This window comes from Rhinoraja longicauda, chromosome 14 (genome assembly GCF_053455715.1).
Source record: "Rhinoraja longicauda isolate Sanriku21f chromosome 14, sRhiLon1.1, whole genome shotgun sequence".
Taxonomy (NCBI): Eukaryota; Metazoa; Chordata; class Chondrichthyes; order Rajiformes; family Arhynchobatidae; genus Rhinoraja; species Rhinoraja longicauda.
In genome coordinates this window covers 16030585-16048180 of record NC_135966.1, presented here as the reverse complement: position 1 = coordinate 16048180, position 17596 = coordinate 16030585, and the positions used below count along the sequence as shown (strand labels likewise).

General features: G+C 38.4%; 1 protein-coding gene across 5 annotated transcripts in view; it reads left to right on the top strand.

The window, feature by feature from the left end:
• Positions 1-17596, top strand: part of psd2 (pleckstrin and Sec7 domain containing 2) — a 105671-nt gene that overhangs the window by 21658 nt on the left and 66417 nt on the right. For 2 of the 5 annotated variants that reach the window (XM_078411505.1, XM_078411507.1), the window contains exon 2: positions 4845-5050. The exons of 2 other annotated variants lie outside the window; for them this stretch is intronic. The gene's annotated coding sequence lies outside the window, so the exon portion shown is untranslated. Of the gene's footprint in view, positions 1-4844; positions 5051-5481; positions 5612-17596 lie in introns of those variants that run through there. One more of the 5 variants, XM_078411503.1, reaches the window with a different exon arrangement.

The following is a 17596-nucleotide window of genomic DNA, read 5'->3' as shown; positions in this document are numbered from 1 at the left end:
AGGCCTCCTAATAATCCCCTTGATCCAACCACTTCTAATTTACATCATCATCTAAACAAGGGACAGCACAAATGTCCACATCAACATTCCCTCGACAATGATGACTGCCAGATTTACGCAGCCAAATCCAATGTATCACCTCAGGCATCCTGGATTCTAAATAAAGATGGAGACCCAACTTAACTTTAAAAAAATTTAAAAACCCATCTATTTGGTCAGTACCTCACAGATATGTTCCAAACATGGTAGAGGCCTCCAAAGAATTTACCAACAGATTTCTTCCTTGTTAATCACATCTTTCTCGAGGTCCTTGTCTTTTCCATAATATGTAACCCATCTATTTGGTCAGTACCTCACAGACAACCTGTCATACAGCAAGATCCACAGTGTTCACGGTACCTAATTTACTTGAAACAAACCAGTTAGCAGTTGTGTAGATCTACAGTGTCCACAGTATCTGATGTACCTGAAACAAACCAGTTAGTAGTTGTGTGAGGACTTTAGGGTTACAAGTTAAAAGAGTTTTGAGATCGGCTTTCATCTGCCAAAATAATTATTTGGTTACAGTTGCAAGTAGTGTGCATATTATGGAAGTAAAACCCTTTCTGATACTTGTGGAGTTCAGATTTGTGCCTCAGAGTCCTTAAAGGAATGTAGATGCTCTCTAGCACTTCCTTTACTTTGGGAAGCTCATAATGGGTTGTGAAGCCCCGTGCATATGATATGTAACTCTTTACCGAAGGAAAAGGAAAAAGAAAGAAAATTGATTTGTTTCTCCTGTTACCTCCTTTGTGCAGAGATGGCACAGGGTTGAAAATAAAGATGCAAAGTCTTCCATTTTAATTCTAATAATGCATTGATTGTACAAATAAGGACATTTATGTTTAAGCATTATGAGAGACAATCATATTGTTTGATTGCATGATAGTAATAATAATCATCATTATTATTATTATTACTATGCATCCAACTTGGTATGGAAAAGTTACACATCACGGTGTTTAACACCCCAGAATTGCTCAACCAAGTGTAATTTTGAGAGTTCGAACAAGTTTCTGCTATATCATTTTTTTTGTCCCTTCAAAGTGGTCTCTTACCATCATCTCTGGAAAATCACTCCAGGTAATATGTTCAGAGTTCGTTTGTTCTGCTGTAAAGTAACCACTTAGCTTGTGATTAAACTTGAGCTATGCTGCAGTATTTTTTGGCTCTAGAGTTAATTTCATTCATGTAGTTAGACTTTTGGGAGGAGGAATTTTAGCTCTTCATCATTGTGTACAATATAGGTCCATAGATGGTAAGACTATTTTTTCTTAGTAAATAGTGTGAACAAAGCATTTAGCACTCTTGCTTTCATTTGTCACGGTGTGGAATATAAGAGTTGAATCGTCATGTTGAATCACAAGACATTGGTGAGACCATACTTGAAGTATTGTGTGCAGTACTGATCATCTGGCTATAGGAAGCATGTCATTAAGTAGGGAAGGGTGAAAATGTGATTCACAAGATTGTTACTGGGATTGGAAGGTATGAGTTACAGTACAAGGAGAGACTGGACAGGATGGCAGTTTGAGGGGTGATCTTATAGAGATATATAAAATAGTAAGGGGCATAGATAAGAGGAACAGTCTTTTTCCTAGGAAAGGGAAATGAGAGAAGAAACATTTAAAGGAGATACAAGGGGAATCGTTTTCACACAGATGGTGGTGGATGTATGGAATGATCTGCCAGGGGAAGTGGTAGAGGTGGATACAATTGCAACATATAAAAGACTTAGACAGGAACGTAGATGAAAAGGTTTAGAAGGATAGTCTTATTTGGCAAGCAAATAAGACTGGCTCAGACTGGGCAACTTGATCTGCATGGATAAACTAGGGCAAAGACACTGCTTTCATGCTGTTTAACACCATAACTATGATTCTAAGTGATTTTGCAGTAAAATGGTTTATTTATGTATAGAGATAAATAAATATCTGTGGGAGGACAAACAGAATTAACATTTCAGGTCAAAACCTTCACCTACAATCTTCATCAGAACATTGTGGTTGGCCTTCAGTTCTGACAAATTTATTTAACTTGAAGCATTAACCCTGGTTCTCTTCCCTCAGATGTTGCATGATGTGCTGAGTAAATCCATCATTTTCTGCTTTAATTTAACATTCATATTCACTACTGTTTTTATCAAGTAATCCAAGCTATATGGAAAAAGACAGGTGTTTTTCCATTTCCCTCCAATATCCAGTCTTGAGCATAACTAGTTGAAATAATAATATGGTCAAGACTTCAGATTTTCGAATAGGTCCCATCTTCTGGTGACAACAAAAAATCTTGGTTTTATAGACAATAGACAATAGACAATAGGTGCAGGAGTAGGCCATTCGGCCCTTCGAGCCAGCACCGCCATTCAATGTGATCATGGCTGATCATTCTCAATCAATACCCCGTTCCTGCTTTCTCCCCATACCCCCTGACTCCGCTATCCTTAAGAGCTCTATCTAGCTCTCTCTTGAATGTATTCAGAGCATTGGCCTCCACTGCCCTCTGAGGCAGAGAATTCCACAGATTCACAACTCTCTGACTAAAAAAGTTTTTCCTCATCTCTGTTCTAAATGGCCTACCCCTTATTCTTAAACTGTGGCCCCTGGTTCTGGACTCCCCCAACATTGGGAACATGTTTCCTGCCTCTAACATGTCCAACCCCTTAATAATCTTATACGTTTCGATAAGATCCCCTCTCATCCGTCTAAATTCCAGTGTATTCCAGCTTATGTAGTGTATTTCACAACCTTCAGAGTCCCCAACATTTTATTGGAATTTCTACATATTTAAGTTGTAATATTGGAAACACAAGAGCCAACATGTGCGCAATAAGCTCCACAAATATTAGTGTGATAGTGACAAGGCGTTTAAAAAAATAATGATATTCATAATCAGGACACCGGAATTAACCCACTGCTCCATTTCAAAATAATGTCATCGTCTTTTGCAAATCATCTGAAAAATGACACCTCCAACTGTGCAACTCACATTCTATATTATCCTGGATTGTAAGCCTAGATTTTTGTTCTTAAGCTTCTGGAATGTAACAAGATTCAGAATGCAATGTAGCAAGGTTATTACAGCACTTAAGGAAAGAAAATACTGACCAATTTTTAACATACACTCAATTGCCATTTTAGCTTTTCTGAGGTGCGATGCTCAACAAATTATTTCAGTGGTGTATATGGAAAGTCTGTAGAACTGAAGCATAAGATCCTCATTGAAGTAAAGGCAAACATTGCACTCAACTGCATGATCACTTTTTCTGCATGTGCACAATCTTTTAGTGATTTGTGTTTGCATACATTACATCTCTTTGCTCCTCCCAGCTCCTAGTCTCATAATTTTTGTTGAATTTCAAGTTTAGTAATTTCAACTTTCTCTTCCTCAAATGTTATTACAGCACAGTGGAAGAGCTGGTAAGCTGCTGCCTCACAGCGCCAGAGCCTCATGTTCAGATTTTAGATTTTAGATTTAGAGATACAGTGCGGAAACAGGCCCTTCGGCCCACCAAGTCCGTGCCGCCCAGCGATCCCCGCGCATTAACACTATCCTACACACACTAGGGCCTTTTTTACATTTACCCAATCAATTAACCTACATACCTGTACGTCTTTGGAGTAATCCTGACCTTGGTTGCTGTCTGTGTGGAGTTTGCATGTTCTCCCTGTGACTGCATGGGTTTCCTATGGGTGCTGTGATTTACTCCCACATCCCAAAGATGTGTGGGTTTGTTTGTTAATTTGCCGGAAGATGATACAAAAGTGGGATCATATAGAACTCGAGTGAACGGGTGATTAATGTTTAGGATGGACTCGGGACTCAGTGGGCTGAAGAGCCTGTTTCCATGCTGTATCACTAAACTAAAAACTAAAATTAACCTTGCATGCAAATAACCATTCCATGCACACCTCACTAATGCATGTGTTAAGAGCTTAATACATGCATTACTCATCAGGCGGTAGGATCTATTGATTATTGTGAAGAGCAAACTGAACATTGAACATGTCAAATAATGGGTTATTCCAATATTGCTATGCTTTAATTCAAAAATGTGCATCATTGAAACCATGGATTGAAAAAATCCTTATTTCCTTATGGCATAAATAGTGGTTTAATAAATAAAGCAGTAGGTTTGATCAAGTCGAGTAGGGTTGCCTCCAGCATTGTGTTCCACAGTTAAGTAAAATGGTGTTAGTTGCCACCCTTTTCTTTTTTCCCTGGTTATGCTTTGACCTTGAAAGCTTAATAAATTACTTTGGTTGCTTTTGATATATCGTCAATTTTTATCTTGTCGTATTTATTAATGATACAAAGTTGCAAATGAACATACTAGCATTTTAAATCAAATCAAATATGGTGTAAGAGTTTTGAGAATGGTTCAGTTGGAATATTTTGGGTTGATTTTTAAATTTAATTTTTCCAGTTGATATCACAGAAAGAACAGATTTCTGTAGAGTACTAGACCATACAATTGATTTTACTGTGATAAAATGATGAAACTTGTTTTTCAGTGCAAGGTGCATTGCCTTATTGTTTGATATATTTTAATTTTCAACTAATTTCTTTTGATTATTCAAAAATATATTTTGTTAAACATTATACATCAATTCTAAGATGTAGGCGTATAAATACTGAAGATCATGAAATCCTGTTGTTATAGAATATATTCCGCAGTTTACACACACCTTCTTTTTACCATTTGATGTTGGTCAGCCCTGTACTGCTGGTCCATATAGGTTATCTATTGAGATCTTTTCTTGTTGGAATATAGTGATCATTGTTCACTTTACCCCTGTATGCAGATCCTGTGTCCTACATCCCTGTTCAGTTCTGTGACACCTGGAAGATAAGACTTGTGCATTGGAGCTTTCTAATTAGGAAGAGACCATATGAAGTGCCTGGGCAGGGTTTGGGGGGATGGGATAAGCCCCGGTGTGCAGCTGCTGATTATTTTGCATGGATGGCTGTAGAGAAAAGGGTGTTGTGCTGAAAGAAGCTGCTGGTTCTGGTAAGTGCAGATATAATTCACTACTGTATTTTATGATTTGACCATAGCACAGTTTCTCTATTACAACATTCTGTTGCTCTTGAAGTGATGTGTAATAGATTTTTGTAGAACATGGGAATTTCTGGCTGCATTTTCACATTTGAATGTTGGTCTCGTATATTATCTGAACTGGGGCACGAATTACTGCTGGGGCACGAATGAATCCAGATCTTTACCTTTATGAATATTGTAATGAATGTGTATAGTGCATTTAAAACCATTTGATATAAGACATACCTACTGGAAATAATGCACAATGCCAATGCATTTTCTGAAGAATACAAATTGATGATAAATTAAAATTGTTGAATATTTTAAGTTGCATACAGAAGCTATTTATAAGAAATCCTTCTTGCTTTTTTTATTTAGGAATAAGATTGATCTATTCTTATGAAGTTGTAGATTAATCTGGTGGTAGCTGCAGTTGCCAGTTCACATCGTTGTCATGGTGATTGTACTATGATCCTGAAATAATATAGTTCAATCAACGCTGATCAAGGGTATTATCAATGAAGAATTTGGGTATGTGTCCTTCTACACCTGCCTTTCTTCTTACGCGAAAAAGATTTATTTAAATACAAATGGTTTTATTTGATTTGTTAATTTACATGTAGTATTTAAAGATAAATGCTGTTAGTCTGTCTTTTCTGCTGCTCAATTTCAGCATGAGCAATAGACGAGCTTTGAGTTCCCAGGGTCCCAAATAATCTTATTGTCCTTTCAAAATGCTTATGGAGCTGAACAGATGGAAGTTAATATATAAAACCCTTGATTATTTTTTATATCTGTGGTCAGTGCTGGCTCTCATGAATTTCTTTATATATTGTTGGAAAAAAATAGTCTTTGCTGAGGAAAAATATTGATACATCTGAATAAAATATTCTTTTGAACACTCTTAACAGTTTGGAGAGAAATAATAACTATCAAAGGTTCTTGAAGGATAACTTGAGTTTAATATGAGGCTATATGAAAATTACTAATAACTTTACAAAGCTAAACTAGTTATTTTCTCAATAGAATTTGTTAATCCTTATATTTCACGTTTGGTTTTGTGAAAGGTTTTAAAATTATGTGTACAACATTTTGTTAATACTTGATAGATAAAAGAAACTCAGAGTCGAGTTTTAAATAATGAGCAAGATCAGCAACCAAAGCTTTACCTTGCTATCCCAGTTGTTTCTTCCAAAATATTGTAGAAACAATAGTTTAAGTTCCCCTGTATATATAAGATTAAATTGTGTATATAGGGCTATAAAGCGGCATTAAATTATATAAAATTAGTTTTAATTTTGATTAATCTCTTTTCAAATTGTCTATAAAATTGAAACATTAGTAATGTTTCTACCATCTCTGTACTGTATTTTACTATGAAATATTACAAGCTAATTTCATCACTATAAAAATTATGAAGTTCTCAAACTATATATATATATATATAGTGATGCAAGTGGATTACTCCACTACATGCAGTGAATCAGATATGGTTAAATTATTGAACTTTACCTGTGCATTTATACTTGCCAGTCTTTGTCCTTCAGAACACCTTTCACCACTGTTACCTTGCTGACTATGCCATCTGCTGCTTTCTCATTCAAACATATAAGATCCTAAGAGGGCTTGACAGAATAGATTTTGAGATGTTTTCATGAATGAGAGGGTTACAAACAAGGTGACATATCTGCAAAATAAAGGGACCACTATTTGAAACTGAGGAGCACAGCATTTTCATCTACTCAGAGGACATTCAATTGGTGGAACTCTCCGCCTCGTAGGGTGGTGGCGGCCAGATCATGAGATATATTTAAGGAGAAGAATGGTAAATATTTGAAAGATCTATGAACTAAGGGTTACAGGAACTGGCACAGAAGAGGATTTGAGGGCAACATAGATCAGCCATGATCATATTGCATGGAAGGGCAGACTTGAGTGCTTGGTGGCTTACTCTTATTTTCTCACATTCTTGTCAGTTAGTAATTACTACAGTGTTCATCCAAGGTTTGAGAAGGCAGCTGCGCACCCCAATATGCCAGTTTGGCCTTTGGTAAGAAACATCCATTTTGTCTCACTCCACTTCAGCTTCCCTTTAGTTCTGTAAGTTTTGTTACTTCAAAAACAATTTCATTTTTATTGTCATATTTACCATGCATTGATTCTTCCATGGCAGCTTCTGACAGTGTATTCCACCAATAGCAAACAATAAATTGCTAGTCCTTTTTATATAAAAAACATGTAATGATTTTAAACAGCTTAAATTAATCTGCCCATAGACATCTCTATTTTCAAGTAAATTTAATTAGAACTAACTTTTGAATAAACGTTTGAATAAACCTCCTCATTGGACAACCCCATAAATCACCCAAGCTAATTTGGACTTCAAATTCTGCATTGCAAGTATACCTCGTTTAGGCCGAGAGACCAAACCTGCAAAGAATATTCCAGGAATGAGTGACGTTTTGGGTCGAGATCCTTCTTCAGACAAGAAGGGTCTCGACACAAAACATCACCCATTCATTTTCTCTAAAGATGCTGCCTGACCCGCTGAGTTGCTCCAGCTTTTTGTCCCTATCTTTGGCTTAAACCAGCATCTGTAGTTCCTTCCTACACAAGAGTATTCCAGGTGTGGTCTCATAGAAGCCTTTTGCTATCGCAGTATGTCTTCTGTGCTCTTATTCCTTTGGATAAAAGCAAACATAACATTTATTTTCCTTTTAGTTTCCTGTACTACATGTTAACTTGCTGCTTTTCACGAACCACCTTACACATTTATCTGATGTAATCCACAGGTGCAGGTTAGGCAGCATCTGAGGGGAGAAGAATGGGGTCAATATTTAAGGTTATTGTCCTTTTATCAGAACTGTTCCTAATTGAAATAATGAAGACTGAAAATGCAGAGGGGAAGCAGCGATCAAAAGTAGAAATCAGTGATTAGGCGAAAGGCAGTAGACATAAAATGATAAAAGAGAAGTACAAGGTGAAGAAAGGGTAAAATGGGTCAACAGGCCAGCTGTGATACAAGAAGCAGAATAATTATCTGAAATTACTGATGGAAGTAAGAATTCTGGAAGTCTGAAGTAAAAACATCACATTTTCAATAAACGTGCTTCATAATGGAATATATTGATTCTGGCCTCATATCGTGGTTGAAGTATCATATTTTTCATATTTCTAAGATTTTCTAGGTTATAGCTGTGGTTATGCGGGTGGATAAATCTGTGGACCAGAGCATGAATTATTTGATAGGCTATTACCATGTCTCCCTGCATGAGGATCATCTGTCAAAAAACAGTAAAACTTACTCTACCCTCTCATAACTGCAAAGACTTTTCATCCTTCTGTGCGAGAGCAGGAGTTAGGACACCAAGCCTATTCTCTTTTACAAGGCACTATTTCCAAAGTGAAACAATAATAGTATATTTGTACTCCTTTCATTTTATTATGCAGTATTCATGGTGAACAATGTGATTGCCTCTACCTCGGGAAGGTCAAACAGTAAATATGTATAATGCCGTTATGCCTTCTGTAAACAGTATCCTGAGGTTCTGGTCATCTTTGACTTCAATTCTGACTTCAATCCAATTTAATTTATTTCCCCTTGGCCTCCTTTATTATTCCACAGTCCATGGGGTGAATGGTAATTTTCTGTTCTGTAAGAACCTAAAACAGTGAAAAGGTAAATTTCTTAACCATGACATGCTTGGAAGAAAAGTGACTGTGAATTAAAGATTAATGGCAAAACATTTGATTCTAAAATAGAAAATGCTTGAATTCCTCAGCAGGTCATCCAGTGCTCGTGCAAAGAAAACAGGATTACATGTTAGGTGGAAAATAAATTCTCATCTCCCCACTCATTCTTCTACCTACTTCCTTAACCTATGCTTCCTTGTTGTCATCTCTGCTAAGAGAAATAGACATCAGACAATTAAATTCACCCCACATGCTATTAGGATGTAGCAATAATTCTGCACTCTAACTAGATTTCAGCCGTCATAAAGATCTGTGCTCCAGAATGAGCCAGACTTCCAGCCGGGCTGTTCCAAAGCAGCAGTAATTTTGGTATGCACCCAGCTAAGTGGAAAATTGTCAAGGTGTGTCTTAGGCATAAAGCTAGAAAACATCAATCTGTTTCTATTCTTGGATGATGTCCTTTCAGATCTTCCTTTCAGAGCCACGTCTCTTCTCTGAGCAACTATCTCTGGATGCAACCCCTCCTCAAGGATTCCAACTGAAATTCAAATCTTGTATTGGCTCCTCCTTTGATTACAGTTGTCTGTGATATTCTGAATTCTTTTGCTTCTTCACCTCTTTACATATTATGAATTGCCATCATGGTATAAGATCATAAGGTAATGTGACAGGAGTAGAATTAGGCCATTCGGCCCATTGAGTCTACTCCGCCATTCAATCATGGCTGATCTATCTCTCCTTACCCCATTCTCCTGCCTTCTCCCCATAACCTCTGACACCTGTACTAATCAAGAATCTATCTATCTCTACCTTAAAAATATCCATTGACTTGGCCTCCACACCCTATTGTGGCAAAGAATTCCACAGATTCACCACCCTCTGACTAAACAAATTTCTCCTCAACTCCTTCCTAAAAGAACATCCTTTAATTCTGAAGCTATGATCTCTAGTCCTAGACTCTCCCACTAGTAGAAACATCCTCTCTACATCCACTCTATTCCATCCTTTCACTATTCTGAATATTTCAATGAGGTCCCCCCACATTCTTCTAAACTCCATTGAGTACAGGCCCAGTGCCGACAAATGCTCATCATAGGTTAACCTACTATTTCCTTGGATCATTCTTGTAAACCTCCTCTGGACCCTCTCCAGAGCCAGCACATCCTTCCTCTGATAAGGTGCCCAAAATTGCTCACTATATACTAAATGTGGTCTTACCAACGCTTGAAAGAGCTGTCAACCCATTTTATTTCTATTCAACTCACTCACCCAACTCAACCCCACATCTCCTGTCAACTTACTGAACTCTGTTCCATTCATTTCAAAATCGCCATTAAATCCACTCACAAAGTTGGTGCTACTTTGCAATTGGGGCAGTTCCTTATCTCCATTGATGATCTTTCACAGTCATGAAACTTCTACTTCAACACTGCACATGAGATATACCAATACGTATGCCATCGACACCACAACACTTAATATTGATTAGGTGGATGGACTCTTTTGGAAGTAGTCATTACCTGATATAGAAATGCTATTTGCCATTTGGCAATCCATGTCCTAATCCTTTCTAGGTCCATCCCTGAATGTAGGCATAAACGGCTTCAATTAGCTCCTGGGATGCTGTGTGACACCAGAAGGCTCCCAGGATGCTGCAGAGCTGGGAACACACCTAGAACACCCAGCAGGCCGGATGAAGGAAGACCCAACAGACCACAGGATCTGGTGACCTGTAGGGGGAAGCCGCCGAGCCCCTCGTGGCTACAGGCGGCGGCAGGCCTGGCTCGCCACCGCGGAGAAAGACCTGGCTGGCCGCGGCCACAGGGGAGATGCTTGGAAGCCACCAGGTTCGGCCCAAAAGACTGCCAAGCCGAGGAAGAGTGAGCCGCTGGTGATGACGGACACAAGCAGTGAGCCGGTAGGAGAGGGACTGGAGTATTGTCCCTGGTGCCTGCAAGGTCAGCTGCAGGAGGTGCCTCCGGGACAGAGAGGCTGTCCAGCGAGGAGAGGGATGTCGGTTCCCTGGCCGAGCAGGTTGAGGGTGATGAGAAAGCCCTGCAGCAGCTTCTGGATTATCTAGATCGTCAGCCACTCCAGTACATCAAGCGCATGGACTGGACTTTGAATATTTTGCAAAAACCTGCGTACAAAATAATGCGACTCATGCATGTGTGATCCATGCAAAAAGAATTTTCCAGGACATTCCTGGATAAACTAAGATGTCTTCTCATAAATTTTCTTTGCTGTATCCAGAACTCCGAGCCATTCCTTCTTTAGGATTATTAATATGGAAGGAGTGAAGAGATTTACGAGAATGTTGCCAGGACCTAGGGGCCTGAGCCATAGGGAGAGGTTAGACAGGCTAGGACTTTATTCCTTGGAGATGAGGGAGGATGCGGGTGATCTTATGGAGGTGTATAAGATCATGATGGAATAGGCAGGAGAAATGCACATGGTCTTTTACCTAGAGTAGGGGAATCAAGAACCAGGGGACATAGGTTTAAAGTGAGATAGGAAAGATTTATTGGGATCCTGAGGGGTAACTTTTTCACACAGTGGGTAGTGTGTATATGGGATGAGTGGCCAGAAGAGTTTGTTGCTAAACAACATTTGGACATACATGGATAGGAAAGGTTTAGAGTGGTATGGGCCAAATGTGGACAGGTGGGACTAATGTAGATGGGGATCTTGGTAAGCGCGAGCAAGTTGGGCCAAAGGGCCTGTTTCCATGCTCTATGTCTATTTCTTGTAGTTGAAATTGTTTCTCTAATGATGGACATCTAGGTGGAAGCTGAATAGTATCATCACCATTGGTTTGTAAGTGGTAAATTATGTTTAATCAATTCATTCCAGTTCTTTGAAGAAGTAATATGCTGTGAATAAAGTGGAATCAATGGTTTATGAAATTTGTAGAAGACTCTGGGTTATGACTGCATTACCAAAGTAGCCTACATACACCTATATTTTTCTGCATAGTCATGAGGATTATATTCCCTCTTCCCTACACATTTGCCTTATGAAAATAATCAATAATTATGTTCTCATCAGCTTTATAGGCAACATTTCATTGAGTAAAAAATAAACCTTCATAACTCCTTGATACTGAAAACGTTTAGTCCTGGGACTATTTGCTCATGAGAATAGCTTCTCTCTGATCTTATCCACATCTGTCAAATTCCCACTCAAACCTTTTTGTTCCAACTCCCACTTAACCTTGCCTTTGCTTGCCTTATCACTGGAAGCATTTTAGTAAATCTATTATTCACATCCTTCTTAAAATTGGATTTTAGGGGTTAATTCAAAAGACATAAAGGGGGGAGGGGGGAAGGCTTTTGAGAAATGGTCATGTTGGAGTTGGTAGCCCTTGTCTCCATTAGGTGAAGTGCTTTGCTCACTGATGTATCGGGAAAAGAATTGCTGCTGCTGCCAATCTCCTATCCCCCCACATCCGGACCAAACTCAGATCCTGGGGGGACAGGGCTTTCTCCATCGCTGCTCCCACCCTATGGAACTCACTACCCCAAACCGTCAGAGACTCCTCCACACTCACCACATTCAAAACATCACTGAAGTCTCACCTGTTCAGTACTGCCTTCAACCACTGAAGGTCACCTCACCTTCTGTCTCCTTTCTCTGTTCGTTTACTTATTTATTCACTTCCCTATGTTCTCTAAATCCCTGTAAAGCGTCTTTGAGTATATGAAAAGCGCTATATAAATGTAATGCATTATTATTATTATTATTTGGGAAAGATCCAATTCTTCCAAGTGCAATTCTTTAACACACATTTTGAATATTTTGCTCGTTGCCATAAAATGTGGCCATTTGTACAATTTTAATCATAAAGACTATTGTAATGTAATATTTTCTTCCCACCACTAGATGTCCTCAATCATTGCACACCGGTGAATGTGAAGCCGATCCTTGATCCTTACATTAGTGATTAAGATGGTGCTTTATCCATATTGTATAATTCAGATTGTAGAATCTAGATTCTGCAAATATTCAATATCAATTCCATTATTACATGTATGGTCATAAATAAACTGATGGAAATTAAAAAAAAAAAAGATGATGGACATCTGAAATAAAAAACAGAATGTTGGACTTTTAAAAGGTGGAGTTATAATCTACCTTAAACTGTATTTTAGTAGAACAAGCAATGATGAACATTTAAGAAATAGATTTACAGAGAGGTCCAACATAGAAGCAGACCCTCAACCCATGGAGTCCATACCGACCAAGAGCCACCCATTTTACACCAATCCTACATTAATCCGAATTTTTACTCCAGATAAAGTAAATTAGACTTAAGACCGAATGAATGCTTGGACAAAAAAATGCTTGTACCTCTTATTTACCTCCTCTCCTCATCATATCCCTATGCTGAAGCATTTCTTTAATGCTACCAAGAACAACCACCTCCAACCCAAACTAGGCAGTTTGATCTCACAGTCATTGTCAACAGCCATGAAGTCTGCACCCACTACTGTACAATGGCTTAGAGGCAGGATCAGCAAAACCTGAGTTACTTGATACAAGTGATTTCAAATGTAGCCCAGATGCTAAATCATCAGAGGCTGAGGTCAGGGTTGAGTTCAGTTCCAGAGGATTCAGCTGAAGACTCCGAAGGAGCAGCTGGAGATGAAAGGAAGCGGGTGTGCACAAACCCTTTGTTTGTGGGCATGTGCAGTGTCTCGAGACCACTTTTACAGTATAGAGTTGGTGGCCATCATGTGAACCTCATCCTTCTATTGTCTAATAACTCATGTCACAGTTTCCTTGGTGGTAAGTGTTCCAGTGGTAGCTCAGATTTCTGGCATGCAAACTCAAACTTTCCCTTTCCCACTTCGGCTTAAGGAAGTCTGCAATTACAGTTGTGACTATAGCATGTGTCAGATTTTAGACAATTCTTACTTGGAAGGTCTTGACAGCACTGTAGCAGTGCCGATAGGTTGTCCTGCTCTGAGCAATTTCTCCACTTTTACTACTTCAAGCTAAACTATAGCTACCATACTTTCTATAGAGCTGGAAGAATGCAATGGCTACAGACTTCGGCCACTATTTTAACTCCAATCAAACGTCAATAGATTTGCAAGTTGCTGAAGATCCCTTTAAGTGGTGCAGTCAGACAGGATTCTCCCTGCAGCTGTAATTAAAATATAGTGTTTGATCGAGTAGGAAATTCTAAACCCAGAGTGCATGGGTTTAAGGTGAGAGGGGAAAGATATAAACGGACCTTATGGACAAGTTTTTCACATGGGGAAATGGGTATAATGAATGAACTGCCAGAGGAAGAGGTGAAGTTGGGTAAAATTATAATATTTAAAAGACGTTTGGTCAGGTATATGAATAGGAAAGGTTTAGAGGGATATGGGCCAAACACTGGGACGAGCTCAGGTAGGTACCTTGGCAGGCAAGGACAAGTTGGACCAAAAGGCCTGTTTCCATGCCAAATAATTCTCTGACTCTTAGACAGATTTGTTAATGCCCAACACCATGTGTTATTTTTGCATCATTGAATTCTGACCAAATAATGTTTAATAACTTCCAGATTAATGCCTCACTCTGGGTGTCAATGGATTTTGGTATTGGTATTTGTTTGATGAGTACATGGTTACCATCCATTAAGATTTGTAAACATGATTATGCTTACTTCTTATTCTTAGTATATGAATAAGAAGTTAAAGCATCCTAAATTAATGGTCTTGTCTTTGCACAAACTATATCAGGACCAAAATGTCTGGATGTAATTCAGTTGATATCCAGGCTATGCAGTGAATTGAAATTAAAATTGTGGAGCTGCCATGCTGCTTTGACTTCACAATGAATTCTTGTTGGTTTTATAATGCAAAACAAATAGATGTCATAATTAAAATTCCCTACATGTACATAGACAATCTTTGATATTGAGCTCTGCCCTGATTCACTATGTTGTATCACTGCACTGTTGCTACAGCTGAATGAAGGGACTCTAATACCAATGAACATTCTCCTTTCTATTCTTTTATACACTATGCTTTATAAACATAATATCTACAATCAATTTATAATAGTTGGTGTTTTTTTTGTTATTTAATTGTTATTTTTTTAGTACTGAGTGGCTGGTTTCTCCAGCCACCGAGATATATGAGGAGCAATGTTGAACAATGGCTGGCAATAGCCTTTGGTTTAACTGTGAATTGCTCCTGCTCCTGATTAAAATGATGGTAAGTATAAAGTATCTAGTTTGCTTAGGTCTCTACAGCATTGCCTATTCTTGAAATATGTTATAAGATTCTCCACTTGTCAAGACCAAAATAGCTCCAATAGTACCCAAGAACATCAACTTCACCTATTACAAAGCTGCACTCTTGGCTGGTACTCTATCTACCACTCAAACATTCACACACTTCCCTATGTATGTGGCTGCTGCTTGAACAATTTACAAAATGGATTGAAGTTACTTGTCAAGGCTACTTGAACTTCACCTCCAAAACACACAAATTACACAATCTAAGACAAGGACAGCAGACATATGTGAATAGTTCTAAGTTCCTCTCCGTTATATATCAATAATATGATAAGTATCTTATCACCGTAAATGGCTCGATTGTAATCATGTGTTGTCTTTCCGCTGACTGGTTAGCACGCAACAAAAGCTTTTCACCGTACCTCGGCACACGTGACAATAAACCAAAATGCTATATCTCCCTGATTTGTAATTGTACCACTTTTCATTCTTCATTACTAGACCTAAATGTTGGCATTTCCTACTCATTGGACTATAATGTATCAAGATGCTGTTCCTCACCACTTTATCAAAGACAATTCAGATGGCTGACAAACAAAAATCAAGCAACTAGACAAATTAACATGGATTTTTCTGTGGAGATACTGTTGCCCAAGGACCCAAATGGCAGAAAGTCCTCGAGCATGGGTAGATTGGGTAGCCAAGAACATGTCCTTCCCACAAAGCATCATTTGAAAATCTTTGACAGACAACAAAGGTCCACATTCAGCTTTATCCTCGTTCCAATTCCTATACATTTTTCAATCTTTTTGAGTATTTTTTTGAGATAAAACAACAACTAAAACATTCAAACAACTTTCAATAATTAAAAACATTACATAAATAATGAAAATGAATATAATTTCTTCCTTCACTACACTACAGTTCTCATTCAAATATTTGGGATTGCCGAACCTACAGTAGGTCATTTAATGAGCGGATTCCCCAGCGTGATTGCTGGGGGATATTTGGTATGCTGATGTGCCATTGCTGCTCTACATGAGACCATGAGAAGTGGAGCACTGGAGGAATATAGATGATAGACTTCACTAGTAAGTTTACAACTTACGTATTCTGTGCAGAACAGCAAAATTCAGGCTAATATATGTGATTTATCCAGGCACATGAATTAAACATAGGGAACGCATTACATTTGTGTATGGTGTCATCCTTACTGGCTAAGATGTTAATGATTGGTTTGATAGAGATGTTATCATGTTATTATTATCAGCAAGGCAGTAAAATTAAACAAAAAAATTTAAATTCAGAAATTGAATTAAAGGGAAGACCCAAAAATCTTTGCACAAATGTTATTTGACTGTAATTCTTTGTCAAAAACACCTTTTAAATAATTTTCTTCAGACAACCATATAATTTATTTTTACAAGCCACACTGGGGAATGGGGTAAGCCAGATGGTTAAGAGTTGGAGATCATTGGCACTGGCCAAATAAGCCTCCTATGATTTCAGTGTTCATTGCAAGCAACCTAGGGATGTATATTTCCCACAAAGAGTTACTGAACAAAGGTCAAAAATGGGAGCAGTGGGATATACACCCTTTTCATTTTCTTCAAAATTGATATTAATTCCTATTGTTTTCTGTTTTTCTTAATCTTTGAATTCTTCCACCATTCATTTCTTTTGTTTAAATTTGATTTTATTCTGAAGCAATGAAAACCATTTGAGCAGCTCACAAAATTGCACAGCACAATTCAGCCGTGCCTATTGAAAGGAAAGAAAGTACAATGTCAATTTCACGCAGCCTGCATTCACTATTAATTTCTTTGACTGCAAGCATTGGCAGTGAGTCCGGTATAATAGGTTGCTAAACCCATCCTGCACTGTCTAAAACAGGTCTCATGTTGAGGCACATTATAGTTGGGAAAATATGTAGAATTACTGACTATGTGAGAAAGAAGGTATCAGTGCTTTCTGATACTACAATTCTGTTCAATTCACCAAACTCCCAATGCTCACCTACCAGCACTCTACATCAATCACACACAAACCTTAATATTATGGGTTTCACTGTTTTCAAATGCACTCAGCACCATTGTTGATCTCAAATCCACACTATGACAGGCACATCACCCAAACAAGATACACAATGCTAACTTTTGAGACATTTCCCCATGCAAGCTAAATCGGCACATAACCAGAGAACAACTAAAGGCAATGGGATATCCCTATTATCTAATCACATTGGACGAGATGGTGCTGACCATATTAGGAAGCATCATTGTTAAGGCAGAAGAAAAAAAAATTGTTAAGGCGATCACCATACACTAACATTATCCCACACACTAGGGACAATTTTTACAATTTTACCAAAGCCAATTAACCTTCAAACCTTTCCATCTTTGGAATGTGCGAGGAAACTGGAGCACCTGGAGAAAACCCACGCGGTCACAGTGAGAATGTACACATTTCGTACAGACACCATTCGTATTCAGGATCGAACCCAGGACTCTGGCGCTGTAAGGCAGTAACTCTACCGCTGCGCCACTGTGCCGCCCATCTGACATGTTCGGGAATATAAACATCACATCAGC